Source organism: Schistocerca nitens, chromosome 7 (assembly GCF_023898315.1).
Source record: "Schistocerca nitens isolate TAMUIC-IGC-003100 chromosome 7, iqSchNite1.1, whole genome shotgun sequence".
NCBI lineage: Eukaryota > Metazoa > Arthropoda > Insecta > Orthoptera > Acrididae > Schistocerca > Schistocerca nitens.
This window is the reverse complement of record NC_064620.1, coordinates 222,898,233-222,916,327: the sequence shown is the minus strand read 5'-3', so window position 1 is coordinate 222,916,327 and position 18,095 is coordinate 222,898,233. Positions and strand designations below refer to the sequence as shown.

At 41.7% G+C, this 18,095-nt stretch overlaps 1 pseudogene; it reads left to right on the top strand.

The window, feature by feature from the left end:
• Positions 1 to 11,727: 11,727 nt before the first annotated feature.
• Positions 11,728 to 11,845, top strand: LOC126196962 (5S ribosomal RNA; annotated as a pseudogene).
• The last annotated feature ends 6,250 nt before the right edge of the window (positions 11,846 to 18,095 follow it).

Below are 18,095 nucleotides of genomic sequence, written 5' to 3'. Positions count from 1 at the left end.
GTAGCTCTAGTTTTCATTTCGGCAGATAAAATATACATGTGCCATTTAAAAAACGGAACTTTGAGTTTAAAGTGACATTTGTTTACTTTTAGGGGCTGTGCGTTTCTTTACATTGTGTGAGTCCTTGACATAGGTACATCCCTGGTCGATTGGATTTTTCACACTTTGTTAATTTCGGAAATATATGAGGTGCAAAGTTAGGTGGGACACCTCGTACAACGCAATACACGGCGTCTATCGTAGGGTTATTTGAAGTGGTTGGACCACTCAGATGTCATCCGAGGATGGTCTAAGAAAGAGAAAAACGGTTCGTGAATAACCAAAACCTGTCATAGAACACTGAGTAAGCGTTTATTACCTACTACCAAGCTTCAACGGAGAATTCAGTTAACAGTAGTATATACTTACAATTAGTAAACAAGGATTGTTGAAAATAAAAGTAACTGACGTCCTTAAGTTAATCACTAACGGACAGTAAGCTCTGTAGTCAGAGAGAGCGAAAGACAGCACGAATCACGAAAATCTTCTAATGGTGAGTGGCATAGCAAGAAATGTAGTACTTTCAGATAAACTGAGCGAAGATAACTTTAAATATGAACGACGATCTTTCTGTAGCATTAATTGGCGGGAAATGCCCCGAAACAATTCATATGCAATTATCTACGGTAACGATGTTATTTGCACAGAAGGCTGCTGGCAGAAACTATTTCACTAGAACATTCAAATTTACAGAACAGTTTTATACACCTGGTCCTGAGGCGTAGCTGATAGACATGTAAGTCCATTTTGGCAACAGTAGATTCAAGGGAATCCTGATTGCGGACTGCAGAAACTTTCAAGAACAGTAATACAGTGGCCGTCTGATTTGCAGCTTTGTGAATTAGTAAGACATTCACTTTATAGAATTTTTTTTTGGATTCGGAAGTATGTGTAGCAGGCAGTTACGAGGCTGTGAGACGTGTCTTCTGCGGAAATATTGACTACTTTCTCCAGATTGTGTGAGAAGATACGACAGCTGCTCCTCTTAGTAAGAATCAGAGTCCAATTCTTACGGCCTTTTCTTGTCCGCGACTCGTGGGCTCGTGGGAAGTGCCAGGGCTTTGAACGACCCTCCCTTTGAGAGACCCTCATCAATGCTCACGCGGAAGGAGAGCATCGATCCACGGCTGCCTGGCTCTTCCGTACCCTGGGGACAAAATCCAGACACAATTGCCTGAGACTCTCCAGGAGATTGACTTCGGACGAGCCGTTCTGGAGAGCGCTCTGAAGATGACGTGATTGTGAGGAGGGGCTATTCGGCAAGGCGTCATTGCTACGAAATTATTGGAAGGGGCCTTTTCTCCAACGCGGACAAGGAACGTCCACTATTCTTCTTCGTGTAACAGCTACTCCATATGGAACGAAACGGTGTCTGGCGGAGAAGAATATAGTCTGTCCCCTTCCTATTCTACTTCCAACGAGCGAGGTGACAAAGTGATAGCAAGGACCCGCATTCGGGAGGACTATGTTACAAAAAAGCACCCGACTACGCAGTTGTTTAGTTATATAGCGATATGGTTCCTCAAAAAATTTTCTTCCCTCGTATTCCTAAGTGCAAAATTGTGGTCCGCCTCTGACGGATTCACCGTCGATAGAATGTTAAACCCCAGTCTTCTTTCTTTAGCCATTCCAATCACCGAGTGGCAACAGAATGATGAGACGTTCCTGGGATTGTTCCCTTCCATTAAATGAAAAATAAGTAGACTATAGAAGTTACTAACATAAATAACGCAAGAAATGAACATCAACAGACTATACGTAAAGCAGTGCACTCTGCAGTCACCGCTAAAAGAAAAACTGATTCTTATTTATCCCGTACTGCAGTTGAGGGGTGCTTCCGGGAAAGACAATTTCCTCCACCATAAACGCTGCTCGCTCTTAACTTTATGTGCCGACTATATGGCATTGACGGTGATCTTGATGTAGGTTGCGTGCAGACTTCCTTATCGCATCAGGAGTTTTCTTTCTCCATAGCAGTCCATCGGAAACAGCTCTTCAGCCAGAATGAACTCACTAATGACTTAGTGATCTTCATGCCTCTCTCACACTGATGAGTCGTATGCAATGATCACTGACATCAATTTGGCATAGAAAGAGCTCTGGAAATACGAGACGCAATACTCGACTTACGATTAGTATTTCAGAAAAGACTAAAGGAGGCACAGAACACACAAACTGCCTTTGTCGACTTAGAAAAATCAGTTGAGAATATAGACTGGCGACACATTTTTGAGATTCTGAGAGTAGCGTAAGGTATGGGAACAGAAGAGTAGTGCAGAGACTTTGTACAGAGGAGGTGGCTGTGATCAGAAGCGGAGAACATTAAGAAGATGCTGTCACAGAAGAGCATACGACAGAGCAGCTCCTTGTAGTTCCATGGAAGCTATTTCCTGATGTTCTAACAAACGTTCCCTCATTTTGTTCCTTCCTCTTGTCAGTGTTTTCCACATGTCCCTTTCTTCACCGATTCTGCAGAGACCACCTTACTTTAGATCAGTCCACCCAATTTGCAACATTTTTCTGTAACGCCACATTTGAAACGCTTCGATTCTCTTATGGTTTTCCTACAGTCCATGCTTCTCTACCATACAATGCTGTGCTCCAAACCTACTTTCTCAGAAATTTTTCCTCAAATCAAGGCCTATGTTTGATACCAGTAGATTTCTCTTGGCGCGCAATCCTGCCTTTGCGTATGTATACTAGTGTGCTCCTTATGTCCTCCTTGCTTTGTTCGTCACGGGTTATTTTGTTTCCAAAGTAGATGAATTCCTTAACTTCGTCTACATCGTGGATCACCAACTTGATGTTGAGTTTCTCACTACACTCATTTCTGCTGCCTTTCATTGCTAGGAACTACGGGAGGAATCAAAGTCCAAGGTTGAAAAATAGGCCTGTTGAGATTTTTGGATTTCCATAATGCTGTGTTAAGATAGGACAGCGACTTGTGTTAACCACTTTAATGTAGAAAACAGCCAAATCTGCGAAATTCAGTTTCCTTTAATTTAACTGATGTCCGGTTTCGGGTATCAGAACCCACTCTCAAATCATCCAAATAGAAAAATTGGTGTATTTCGCGATACCAGGCAAATATTGTTAATATGGTACATACTATCGTCTAAGATAAGTTTTTCGGTGACCATTGGCAGGACAAACGTACGACAGCCACCTCTTCTCTGTAAAGTCTCTGCACAAGTCAAGATTGGGCACGATTAAAAGCAGTGCTGGCTCAGATGGAAATCAACCTTAGCTCTTGCTGTAACATGGAAATTAATAAAGCTAAAACTAAAATCTTATTGGTGAGTGGGCAAAACACCGTTGCTAGACCTTACCATACCCAGTTATGTAGACAAATCACCCAGGAAGACGTCATTAAATGCTTTTTGGAGTGCGTTACTGTAGTGATGTGAAACACGAATACTCGGAGAAGCAGAAAAACAAATTAACAGCCTTCGGACTGTGCTGCTACGTCATAAGGTTAAAGATGGTCTGGATAAACATGGTATCAAATTAAGAAGAGCTCCACAGGGTTGAGTGAAAGAAGCCACGCCTCTGGAAGCTTGTTAAACATAGAAGGGACCCTTCGGCGGGTCATTTGTTGAGATGAGATGGTGCCATTAAAAGACCCATTGATAGGACAGTTGAGGGCGCGAACACAAAAGGCAAACCGAGACTGGAATACATTGGCTCTGAGCACTATGGGACTCAACTGCTGTGGTCATAAGTCCCCTAGAACTTAGAACTACTTAAACCTAACTAACCTAAGGACATCACACACACCCATGCCCGAGGCAGGATTCGAACCTGCGACCGTAGCGGTCGTGCGGTTCCAGACTGTAGCGCCTTTAATCGCTCGGCCACTCCGGCCGGCCTGGAATACATTAACTAGGTGTAGATTCTTCTCATTTTCCTGATAAGAGCGACTTAGATCCAGTCGTGGAAGTTTAGGATGGTAGCAGCGGGCGGATTCAGTAAAAAGATTATTGCCAGCGCCAGGCTGAATTACTTGAAAGGAACTAGGGTGACTTTCTTAACCGTTATCTACGGAGTAGGTTAGAATCTAGCACTGCACTGTGCCATAAAGTCTGGTAGGTTTCTTCTATGAGCAGGATTAGAGCTGCCTGCTTTCGAGTCGAGTGTCTCCAAAGCATATGTAGGCTATTCTTTTATTCAGTGAGAAAACTGATATTGTAGATCTACAGGAAAAAATAAAGTTTTACCGAGGTTTATCCTTTCCAAGATTTTTAAATTTATTCATTTTGTTATTCTCGGAATCCGGGATTTAATATGAACAGCTCCAGTGCTCCAAAGCGTAATAACCTTAGTGGAACACCTCGTTGTAGCAAGATCGAAATTGATCATCTCTCCGTTTCCCAGTAGCGAACTGCAGTATCTTTCAGCCTGTATGACCATGCGGAGCAGCGTATTGTTACTCCAGCTGCTGCTCTCCATTTAAAAACGGGAAACCAATGCCTTCCCAATTTTCCGCGCCGACGCGACCTAGCTGTGAATTTGCTCCAGATTTTGCAGCGTAAAATGGCTTTTCAGTTCCATTTCCTGCCAATTCATTATTCGTACATCGACGCTCCATATTACTCAGCGGATTTTCATGAAAATGAACATCACGTAGAAGACTATTCCGAAATCGGCTGCAATTTTGGTTGGTGATTCTCTGAAATCTGAAGTTTCGAATTACTTCAGCAATGATTTGAAATCCAGAGGTTCTCTTTGATATGGAGGACTGATATTTTAATGTTTGTCGGCCATGTGCTGGCCACTGGATACTGTGGCTACATTCGTCAACTGGCGCTTGAAAATAAGATAGTAGCTGAAAGTGGTTAAAAGTTGAAAATAAATAATAATTAGAACCGGAGTTGGAAAATGTTATAATATCACAAATTTTGTGCTGCTGTAGACTCCCTCCTGAGGTCTTTCGGCGGCCTCGTGCCACTCTTTCTATTTGAAGTCAATTTAGTGACTTGTGCTTCTTTGTGATCTTTGCGAGGAAAATGATGCGCAATGGTTAGGAGAAAACAAACATCCAGTGCTGGAGCGAAGAAAACTTTCGACCTGCTGAGAGTTGTACCTGGGACCTCGTAGTGTAGAGGCAGTTGATTTTAAACAGACTTTCTGATACGTTAGAGACTTGAAATTTTAAATATGTCTCAGAACTGGATTACAATGCAATATTAATTAGTTTTATTGTCTATCCGATAGGGGTGGGGAAGAGGCTGCAGAAAGGTTGCTAATTCCTGACATCTTGGCTGCCCTGGAGAAACTGAGTGTTGTGCGAGTCTATCAGAATGCTTTCCATGGCATTCCCAAGAAGCTCAAACCATTTCCTACTCACTAATTCAGATATGATGAAAGATAAATGGCAATAAGTGCTAAATATCATGAATTAAGTGCACGATGAAATAGATCGTGCTTCACACATTTCATTCCTCCCATTACGAAAGCGTCTTTGTGGGTAGGCGAATCGTATTAAAATTGTTCAAATGGCTCTGAGCACTATGCGACTTAACTACTGAGATAATCAGTCCCATAGAACTTAGAATTACTTAAACCTAACCAATCTAAGGACATCACACACATCCACGCCCGAGGCAGGATTCAAACCTGCGACCGTAGCATTCGCGCGGTTCCGGACTGAAGCGCCTAGAACCGCTCGGCCACACAGGCCGGCGAATCGTATTAATAAATTAGTATTTCGACAGCTGCTTTGGTCACACTTGGGTTGGTGGCGCAAAGTGCTGCACTAACGTTCTCCCCCCCCCCCCCCCCCCTCTCTCTCTCTCTCTCTCTCTCTCTCTCTCTCTCTGTCTCTCTCTCTTTGATACAGTCCTCTGACTGGTGTGACCCAGCTCTCCCGCACCAATCACTTCTTCTCAGACATCCAGTACCCTGTACCAATTTCTATTTCCCCCTACGGGTTTTACGTTATATAGATCCTACGTTATATAGCTTTACAGGTTGAAAAGTAAAGCACTCAGAACCCAGGAATCACCATTATCATCGGTCCGACGTACTTTAGTGACCACAACAACCATTAATAGGCGGCTCACAGAAAGGAAGCTGAGCTCACGATGTTCCTTGCTCCGACTACCAATGACCTCTCTACACCAACACCATAAACACGGTTTCAGTGATGTCGGACGTATTGGGCCTGAAATCTCATTGACTACAGTAAAATTATCTTCGGTAATGAGTCCCGTGCTAACTGAGACCCGACGATCAGCGAAGGCGTCTGGAGACATCTTGGACGAGTTTGGGACACCAGCCTCTCCCAAACAATATGGCCTGACAACGTAAGTGATCGTCTGGGGTGCCATTTCATTTCACAGCACCACCCCTTTGGCTGTCATCCGCGGTACCCTTGCATCACAGCGACACGTCGCGACGATATTCTGCGCCCCGTTTTGTTGCCCTTCATGGCAAACCATCCTGGGCTTAAATTTCAGCAAGATAATGCCTGCTCACACACAGCGAGAATTTCTACTGCTTGTCTTCATGCTTGCCAAACAACTTGGCCAGCAAGGTTGCAGGATCTGTCCTCGGTTCTAAAAGTTTGGAGCATTATAGGCAGGGCCCTCCAAAAATCTCTGGATTTTGACGATTAACGGGCTAACTGAACAAAATTTGGCATGATGTCACTCAGGAGGCATCCAACAACTCTATCAACAAGTGCCAAACCGAATAACTGATTGAATAAGGATCAGAGGTAGGCTGACGCGGTACTGACTTCCTCATTTTGTGAAGCTCTTTCTCTTGAATAAATCATCCAATTTTCCGAATTTGAACCATTTATTTGTCTGTACATGTACATCACATCTACTTATTTCAGTCCCATTCGGATAACTTCTTCACAGTGCGTCGCTTTTTTGTCTTACAGTCTATTAATCGGTCAACTTTCCCTCATCGCTGCCGCGAGCTGTAATCATTTGCCGTTAGATGGCTCGAAATTGTAGAGCGTAACACCGCGGTCAGCAACGTAGTTATGTCCGTGCGTGAGAAACCACGTGTTGTAATCGAGTTTCTAACCACAGGAAACATGCCATATGTGGATCAGGCTCCCTTTCAGCTTGACAAAGCTGGACCACACACGAGCGCTGCGAGATCCACTGGGTTCACTGTCATCGATCATCCGCCATACAGTCCCGATCTGGTGCCATCGTACTTGCATCTGTTCCGAAAAATTAAAGAACACCTTCGAGGACTTCACTTTGATAGCGATGAAGCGGTGCAAGCAGAGGTGAGGTTGTGGCTCCGTCAACACAGTCAAAAATTCTACAGTGGTGCTGTCAACAAACTTGTCTGTCGTTGGGAGAAATGTGTTCTCCGCCAGTGTAACTATGTTCAGGAATAAATATGTAGAGATGAATAATAAAGATCTAGAACCTTAATAACGTTTGTTTTATTTGAAAAGCGTTAAGAGTTCTCACATAAAAAATTCATAGGCATTGCTTTTCTGTACGCACTCGTAGTACCAAGGAAGTTACTTTCTAAAGTCTTAGCACATTTCTTGTCAGCATTTTCCAAGCGTTCCTTTCTCCACTGATTCTACGGAGAATCTCCTCAGTCTTTATCAGTTCACCAGATTTTCAACTTTCTTCTGTAGAACCACATCTCAAACCCCTTGATTCCATTCTGTTCCAGTTTCCCCGCAGTCCGTGATTCACTACCATACAATTCTGAACTCCAATCGCATAGATCGTCAGAAATTTCTTCCTCAAATTACGGCCTATGTCTGATAAAAGTAGATTTCTGTGTGCCAGAAATGCCCTCTTTGTGGTTTTAGTATCCTCTTTGATTCGTCCGTCATGGGTTATTTCGCTGCTTAGTTAGCAGAACTCCTTGACTACGTCTACTTCATGATCACCAATTTTTGTATTATATTTCTTAGTGCTCTCATTTCTGTCGCTTTCCATTACTTTCGTCTTCCTTTGGTTTACTCTTAGTCCAAATTCTGTACTCACTAGACTCCTCTTTCCTTTCAACGGATCCAGTAATTCCTCATCACGTTTAGTGAGGATGTTTATATCACCAGCGAATCTTAACATTGTTTTTTCTCACCTTCGATATCAATCCCACAGTAGGAGATATTGACTACATCCCAGTCTTACAACCATTTTTATCCGATCACTTCGCTCTTTGTCTTCCATTGTTATTGATCCTGTTTGGTTATTATGGATATTGTATATTACTCGTCTTTACCTATAGCTTACACCTATTTTTCGGAGAATTTCGTGCATCGTATTCCATTTCACATTGTTGAACGCTTTTCCTGGCTTGACAAATCCTATGAAGTAATTTTATAAGTCTTTCTTCAATTATCATGCACTATTTCAGAACTGCTTCTCTCGTGCCTTTACATTTTTAAAGCCAAACGGATCCTCACACAAGAGACATTAAATTTTCTTTTCCATTCCTTTGTAAAGTATATTATCAGCAATTTGGATGCATAATCTGTTTGTGCGATAATACTCGCACTTGCCTCCAATAACTATCTTCGAAATTGTATGGCTGATATTCCTCCGAATGGCTGATGGAATGTCACCATCTCAGAGATTCTACACACCAACATGAGTGGTCGTTTGGTTGCCTCATGATTTCAGAAATTCCAGAGGAATTTTGTGTATGTTTTCTGCCTTATTTCATCACAAGTCTTTCAAAGCTCAGTCAAATTCTGACAGTAATACTGATTCCGCTCTCCCTTCCTAATCGATTTACATTGCTTCTTGTGTCATGTCAGTAGACATTTCCTCCCATTCATAGAGACTATCAACATGTCCTGTCGACCTGTCCGCTTTCTCATCCACAATTAACGGCGGAATTTTTCTTGCAGTCGTAAAACTGACACATTTGCGCTTAATTTCAAAGCAAATTGTTTTGAGTTTTCTGTAATCTGAATCAGTCCTTCCAACGACCACATCTTTTTCAATTTCTTCATATTTTCCCTGGAGCTATTTGGGCACAGTTTTCCTGAATTTCCTGTTTATTTCATTCCTAACTACCTTACAGTGCTCTATTCGCGTCTTTTCTCGAACATCTAAGTGTTTTTAAACTTTATGCTTTCATTGATCAGTTGAAGTACAAAGGGCAGTCAAATGAAAGCGAAACCGACGGAAAAAAGTGAGTAAACTATTGCCGGCCGCGGTGGCCGTGCGGTTCTAGGCGCTGCAGTCCGGAACCGCGGGACTGCTACGGTCGCAGGTTCGAATCCTGCCTCGGGCATGGATGTGTGTGATGTCCTTAGGTTAGTTAGGTTTCAGTAGTTCTTAGTTCTAGGGGACTGATGACCTAAGATGGTAAGTCCCATAGCGCTCAGAGCCGTCAGTAAACTATTATTTCAACATTAAATGTCAGTTCCTTCATGGTAAAATGTTTGCTGCCGCCTATGAAACCATGATTGTATCCAGAAGTGCGCCTCTTCGTCTAAAGCAAATCGGCGGCCACGAATGTCAACTTCAGGGCTCCAAAAATATAGCAATCGCACGGGAAGAAAACGGGATTCTACGGAGAATGTGTAAGGGCTTTCATGTGAGAATTCTGTAGAGTACTTTAAACCACTTTGGCAACAGTTGGACAGCCCTTACGCATGCTCCATACAGTGCCGATTCCTCCTCGTGCAATTTCCCTAATTTGGAGCCCTGAAGATGTCCATTCGCAGCTGTCGATTTGCTTCGGTCTAAGAGGCGCACGCCTGGGTACAGGCATGTCTCCGGAAGCAAACGAAAAAATTTTTCCGTGGAGACACTGACTATCTTCTCTCACAAAGGGATAAATGTATGAAGAGTAATGGCGATTACTTTTGAAATAGTAAATAGTTTACTTAGTTTTTTTCAGCAGTCTCGTTTTCGTTTGGCTGTCCCTTACATTTCCAACATTTCTTCGCAGTTAATTTCTTCGCAGTTAATTTCTTCGCAGTTAATTTCTTCGCAGTTAATTTCTTCGCAGTTAATTTCTTCGCAGTTAATTTCTTTGCATCAACATTTATGTGACCCACTTTTCTTATACGCCCTTTTAGAAATGTATGGTCCTCTCCTATTGAACTGCCTGATATAGTATTCATCATCGCAGTATGTACTACCTTAGAGAACTCGAAACACACATCGTCATTCCTCAGTCTTTTGTATCTCACTTCTTTCCAAACTTCTTAAACATCAGTCTACTCTTCATCATTTTTGCTGTCCAAGTGTCAGTCTGCCCCTGGGTAAGCGAATTTCTGATTTCTGACTCTCTGGCTCACAGTGATTCTGCAGGCCGTTTCTGAGTATACCTGATCTCTTGTAATTTTAGAACAGCGTATTCGCAATTACTATCTGAAATTTAATGCAGAATTCAGTTAGTCTTTCTCCTGTCTCATTACTGCTACCGATGCCCCGCTTTCCCGTTACTTCTAGTACCATAGCGTCCCAATCCCCCATGTTAATCAGATTATCATTTCCTTTTGCATACTGAGCTGCCCGTTCATTGCCCTCATACACACATTCTATCACCTCATCCACTTATTACGTAGAAATGTATGTCTGAATTATTATCGCCTGTGTTGGTTTGCTGTCTATTCTAATGAGAACTGCCCTACGTTATTATTCATAACGAATCCTATTCCCGTTATAGCATTTTCTGTTGTTATTGATGTTACAATATTTTCTCCAGACCAGAAATTCTTATCTTCCTTTCATTTCACTTGACTGACTCCTATTACATTTAGACTGAGCCCTTGAATTTCAATTTTCAGACCTTTTTGGCTTCAGTACCATGTCCGAACTTCTGACATTCCACGATACAACTCGTAGAATGTGACCTTTAATGTCACCTTCTTGTTGGTTAAGTGGCCGGAGGTATGCAACGGCAAACCATTTCCAGTAGGATCTCACACAGAGAAGCAATACAGGACCCAGACATCTGACTCTGTCACTCATTTCCTGCATATGGGAATTAGTTTGAGATCCGTTTTAACAAAATTAACCCCCGGTAAAAGTGACTCTTCACTGATGTTTTGCTCATCATAACGAAAACAAAAGTTTACTGACAACAGTGCAGTATATGTATCTAGAGCAGTACAAAAAACTTTGTAAATGGTATGTCAGAGACAGGGAATAAAATAAAATATAGCATTTTGCGTCCAAATCGTACTGGAAAAGAAATATACAGACAGAGGAAATAATAAGATCCACTGGCGTCTCCCAGTCTGCCAAAAAGTTTAATAATACACCGCGAACCAACCGATAATTAGAAACTGCCACTGGTTTCTGAAATTTCACGCGAACTGGAAGGTGATAGTCACTCCGGTACGAATGTCTACCAACAAAAGGGAAGCAGCTATAAATTAACTGCCTTTTCTTCGAAGCATAGTAAAAGAGATTACTGCAAACACTCCTGGATATGTAAGTGCTCTTCTAACAAGTGCTCCCGTTTTAGTGTGCAATGAAGATGATAAAATATCTTTTTTATGCGAGCTAGTAACGTCAGTTTCTGACGTATGGGGTACTATTACTTTAATCGACAACTGTATGTCCCCCAAACTTTGATGACTTATTTTTTCGTGCATTCAACTTCGTTCATAGTTGGTGTCATGTTACGATTTCTTAACTCTACGAATTGTACATATGTGGATACCGTAAAATAGTGTTAAATCACTGTTCAAACTGTTTATGTTGTGATTTCTGTGTATAATGTTTTTATATTGGCAACGGCCTTGCCGCAGTGGCTACACTGGTTCCCGTGAGATCACCGAAGTTAAGCGCTATCGGGCGTGGTCGGTACTTGGATGGGTGACCATCCTGGCCGCCATGCGCTGTTGCCATTTTTCGGGGTGCACTCAGCCTCATGATGCCAATTGAGGAGCTACTCAACCGAATAGTAGCGGCTTCGGTCAAGACTACCACCATAACGACCGGGAGAGCGGTGTGCCGACCCCACGCCCCTCCTAGCCACATCCTCCTCTGAGGATGACCCGGCGGTAGGATGGTTCCGATGGGCCACTTGCGGCCTGTAGACGGAGTGATTATCATTTTTTTAATCAATGTTTTTATATTTCCAACAATCAATAGCTATGAGCCCAGTAAAAGAAAAATAGTCAGAAAGAAAGTCATCAGTCAGTATGAGGTGCACAAAAAAAGTCACTTAAAGAAATTTCAAGTTGGGGCAGTTGGTCAGAGAGAAAGCATTAATAAGACCGTAACAACAATGCCCGAAAATAATAAAAAAGAAAGTGTTATGAAGTAATGCATGTAATATTAACACATAGGCTGAAAGAAGACTTTGGAATACCATTTAATACCAATAATAATAATAGCAATAGACTCATCAGGAAAAAAGGAAACTGAAGGACTGTTTTTTGATGCATAAGAACAAGAATTAACACCATCGAAGCCAGAAACGAGAAATCGGTAAAAGGTCCAAAGTATGGACTCTGCAAAGAGGCTAACGAAACAAATGGCGCTATTTTGACCTGTTGATAAAAGATAACTCAGACCGACTACAGGCTGGGGCGTAATGATGTGGCTCAAATGATCCACTGGAACGTATGCCGAAACTACGATCTACCGATGGCACGGAACTGGTGGGACCAGAAGCCAGTAAAAGTCGTCGAAAACGAACATACCAAAATACCCTGCGTCTTCCGACTTCAAGCAGAACAAATGTCGGAACACAATACAACTGATATCACACTTGTGGAGAAAAAGAAGAATGTGGATCCCTGGTGATAGCAAAATTGACGAGAAACGACTTGAAGAACTTTCCAAATACGAGAACTTTGCTGTCAAACTAAACAGAATCTAATTTAAACAAGGTGCTAGTGGTTCTCAGAAAACTGAGAGCAGTACCAAAAGATCTTAATTGGTGCCTGTAAACCACTGGCACTGATAAAATATCAATCAACAAACAACTTCTTCACTGTGATCTGCACGAATTATCCGCCGACAGATCATGCAGACCTACGTCTTGGGGATTGTCCGACCAAAAACACAAAATTCAGGATAGTTAACTCTTTTTCTGTGTTCACTCTTATAAACAATATGTTTAATAACGATAATAATAATATAATAAGGACTGAGAACAGGATAACGAAATAAATATTTCCGTATTTCTGGAAAAATAAGTTGGCAGTGGCACCATGGATTACAGAAATAAGAAAATAACTAGAACTAAACAAAATAGTTTTTGTTGAGTGTGTTTTCCACAGATTTTATAAATCTTAGAAATGATATGAAACACGTGCAGCTGCTGTACAACATGCTCTTTACTTTACGATCGGTTTCGGTCAGAGACCATTTTCCAGTGACATCTCTACACACCTCATGGATATAGGAAAATTTCTGGCAAAAAAAGGATACTGGGAAATTTTCGTAAAATACAAGCAATTCTTTCATATATATATATATATATATATATATATATATATATATATATATATATATATATATAATGTAACTGTCAATATGCACAATTGTGTGTACTGGGCTGAAGATAATCCTCACATTACAGTTGAAAAGGCTGTGAATTTGCCTGGTGTCAATGTGTGGTGTGGTTTGTCTGCAAGGGGGCTCATTGGGCCTTTCCGCTTTGAAGGTACTGTTACTGGAGAAACGTACCTAACAATCCAGAATGAGATTTTCACTCTGCAGCGGAGTGTACGCTGATATGAAACTTCCTGGCAGATTAAAACTGTGTGCCCGACTGAGACTCGAACTCGGACCTTTGCCTTTCGCGGGCAAGTGCTCTACCATCTGAGCTACCGAGACACGACTCACTCCGGTATTCACAACTTTACTTCTGCCAGTACCTCGTCTCCTACCTTCCAAACTTTACAGAAGCTCTCCTGCGAACCTTGCAGAACTAGCACTCCTTGCCCGCGAAAGGCAAGGGTCTCGAGTTCGAGTCTCAGTCGGGCACACAGTTTTAATCAGCCAGGAAGTTTCGTACCTAACAGTGCTTGCTGACTCCATATTCCCTGCCATTCGTGCATTATACGGTAATGATGAGTTTTATTTCCAACAAGATGGCGCCCCGCCGCCCTATCATAGGGACGTACGAGCATACCTGGATCACAATGTGCCAGGCCAGAGGATAGGACGCAGGGGACCAATCGAGTTTCCTGCACGCTCTCCAGATCTCACGCCGCTGGATTTCTTCTTATGGGGCACAGTAGAAGATCAGGTGTACAAACATAAACATCGTAACCTGGACACACTTTGGAATGAGATTCAGGCGGTGTGCGCAGAAATCTCATTGGACACTTTGGTACGATGTACGGAATCTGTGGTGACTCGTACTCAGAAATGTATTGATTCTGAAGGTTACCAGGTTTAACATCAATCACATTTGCAAAGTACATTTATTTTTCCAATTGTACATTAAGCTTTCCATTTCCAGAAATTTAACATTGTAGAACGGGAAATAAATTTTCTATGACGCTTCAAAGTTTGTATACATGTTTTTGACGCACCATATATATCCTCATACAGAGGCAGGATACAAAGAATACACAAAATAAAACGACAAAGAACTGTCATAATGACTAGCATAAACTTTACAATAGAATATTGGACAGCCAGTATAAAGCAAGATATTTGTTATAAAGAACATTGCAACAATGACAAAAGCAATCCATCGAGTTTGCTCCCCATTTAAGGGATGAAGAGCATATAACGGACAAAACTGAAAATGTTACCGTTGTACATAAAGCAGAGAAATGCTGATATATGGATCTCATGGAAGAGATACTTTTTTCATTTTGTGCTAAACATCCTGATTTCATTTTGAATGCACAACTCTAAATGAAATAAAAAAATATTGAACATTTCCGTGATACTTTATTACACGGGTAAAATTATTCATGATGTAAGTACCACCATGGCCGATTCCTTGCTCTTTTATTTTGTGTATTCTTTGAATATTTTTATCATTCACACTTCATGTATCTACCTCTATGTGATAAGATATTCTTTACAGTCACTATATTTTGACATTCATTTCATGGCACTATTAGGTAACTCCTGCTATTAACAAAAATGTGTAAGTTTTGCTTTCATTGTATTACAACTTTCTGTGCGAAAATTTTCCTGTATGCATGACGTGTGTACAACAGGTACTGGAAATTGGTCTTTCATCTAAACCAGTCGTACAATAGAGAGTAAATTCTACACTAGTTTCATGACTTGCAAAGTGGTATTTCTAAGAGAGGAAGAGTAACAAGGAATTGCAAGTAACTGAAAGAAATCATTAAAGAATAAAATGCAGAACTTTTAAGATTTTTCAAGGCACAAAAAGAAATAAATCAGTAACAACATGTACAGAAGAAAGAAAAAGACAACATGGTTGGGGGGGGGGGGGAGAGAAAATGAACTATTGGAAATAGGAAATAACACAGAATAATTATTTACATGGGAGGGGGGGGGGAGAAGATGAACTACTGGAAATAGGAAATAACACAGAATAATTATTTAAATATAACAAATTTTTACCTAGAAAACTTCAAATAATTTTTCCTAGTCTCCTACAGGTTTCTAGCCCCACACAGATAGTCCTGGAAATTTATGTTTGCAAATTTTTAATAGATATTGTAGTACTTGTAAGATTTATAGCGAAAAATGTGGAGCATTAATTATGCAATAGGTAACTTATTTTTGTGAGTAGTTCACCTCCTAACTATTAGCTATGGCATCTACTCCCCACAAATATTTTACTCCCTACAAAAATTTTACAAATATTGTGACACCTGTAAATGATTTACAAAAACTAATTTTCAGAACCATATGTACACGGTTATGAATGTGTATGAGGATAGGAGAAACAATTATATACTTTTTAATCTGATTTGAAGGCATGTTGAATTAAATATCTATTTTCATCTTTTTAGTCTTGTGTGTGAAACTTCTCAATAGATTGTAAAAGTTCTGAAGAGCCTAAATTTTTATTTAAATTATATATATATATCTGTGTGTGTGTGTGTGTCTGTGTCTGACGAATCTTAAGTGATATGTATTTTATATATCACTTAAGAGTCGTCAGGCACATTTTCTCTGGCGTTTTTGCAGATATTTGAAATTTTGTTTTTGCAACGAGGAGCTGGTGCCAGCCCAAAAAGATGATGCTCATCACGGGTTTCATACGAGGCCGAGAATTGATGCAAAGCGTCGGTTTATATACGAGGCCGAGAATTGACACAAAGTGTCGGTTTGTTTCCCATCACAAATGAGATGATTTTTAAAGTGAAATTTCGTTTTACCGGTGTGTATTAACAGTGACAGTAAAACATGAGCCGTAACGAGTACCGCAGCCAGGACAGCAGCGCCACGACCTACGCCAGCTGCTACCGTCATGCAGAATTACTCTGGTCAGTTGCTGCAGGAGTACTGGTTATTCCTCCTGTTTTCTGTACCCATTTATACATATCGATAAAATGAATAACGCGCTAGAGTAATTTGAGAGATGTCTGTCGAACAGGGTAAGTAAAATTCCGATTTAAAAATTATTTTGTTTGTAAATGGAAAGAGACCAAGGCTTTGGGTCGATGCGGGCGTCGTATGAATGACGTGACTAGCAGTATTTGTTTGGCCTGAGACCAGTTACACTGGAAAACTAATCTGCAAATATCTGCAGAAACACGACCCATAGGAGGGACATCCAGTAGATACTAGCTTGTTACCTGTGTGTGTCACATATGTTGCACACTCACTCTGTCTGCTCAGCCGTGCCCATCCACTCACAGACTGCCTGGCATACGTTCAGATACTACTCGCAGAATGCTCTGGTCCTACAAGGCAGCAGAGATATAAGGAGCTAGCAACCTTATTCATTTCCATCTTACGAAACAGACCGACAAGCTCTGAGCTATGTTTAAAATTTCAAGTCTCTAGCTCGTCAGGACAATAGATTAAAATAACTGCAAAATGTATGCTGAACATACAGAAGGATCGAGGGAGAACCCTACAAAAAGCGTGTTAAAAAGTTACCCAAGCCCAGTTCATTGATACGAGGCTAAAAAAATAATAAAATGCACAATTCCTGCTTAATCAGATTCATATTTGTGTTGAGTCACGGTTCTTGCACCTGCCCGTTTGTGACAGAGCTGCGGGAATAATCTGCACTACTGGCTATTAAAATTGCTACACCACGAAGATGACGTGCTACGGACGCGAAATTAAACCGACAGGAAGGAGATGCTGTGATATGCAAATGATTAGCTTTTCAGAGCATTCACAAAAGGTTGGCGCGGGTGGCGACACCTACAACCTGCTGATATGAGGAAAGTTTCCGACCGATTTCTCATACACAAACAGCAGTTGACCGGCGTTGCCTGGTGAAACGTTGCTGCCTTGCCTCGTGTAAGGAGGAGAAATGCCTACCATCACGTTTCAAATGGTTCAAATAGCTCTGAGCACTATACGACTTAACTTAGGAGGTCATTAGTCCCCTAGAACGTAGAACTAATTAAACCTAACTAACCTAAGGACACCACACACATCCATGCCCGAGGCAGGATTCGAACCTGCGACCGTAGCGGTAGCTCGGTTCCAGACTGCAGCGCCGGCCGCGGTGGTCTAGCGGTTCTAGGCGCGCAGTCCGGAACCGCGCGACTGCTACGGTCGCAGGTTCGAATCCTGCCTCGGGCATGGATGTGTGTGATGTCCTTAGGTTAGTTAGGCTTAAGTAGTTCTAAGTTCTAGGGGACTGATGACCACAGATGTTAAGTCCCATAGTGCTCAGAACCATTTGAACCAGTCTGCAGCGCCCAGAATCGCACGGCCACTCTGGCCGGCCATCACATTTCAGACTTCGATAAAGGACGGATTGTAACATATTGCGATTGCGGTATATCGTATCGCGACATTGCTGCTCGCATTGATCGAGATCCAATGACTGTTAGCAGAATATGGAATTGGTGGGATCAGGAGGGTAATACGGAACGCCGTGCTGGATCCCAACTGCTTCGTATCACTAGCAGTCGAGATGACAGGCATCTTATCCGCAAGACTGTAACGGATCGTGCAGCCACGTCTCGATCCCTGAGTCAACAGATGGGGACGTTTGCAAGACAACAACCTTCT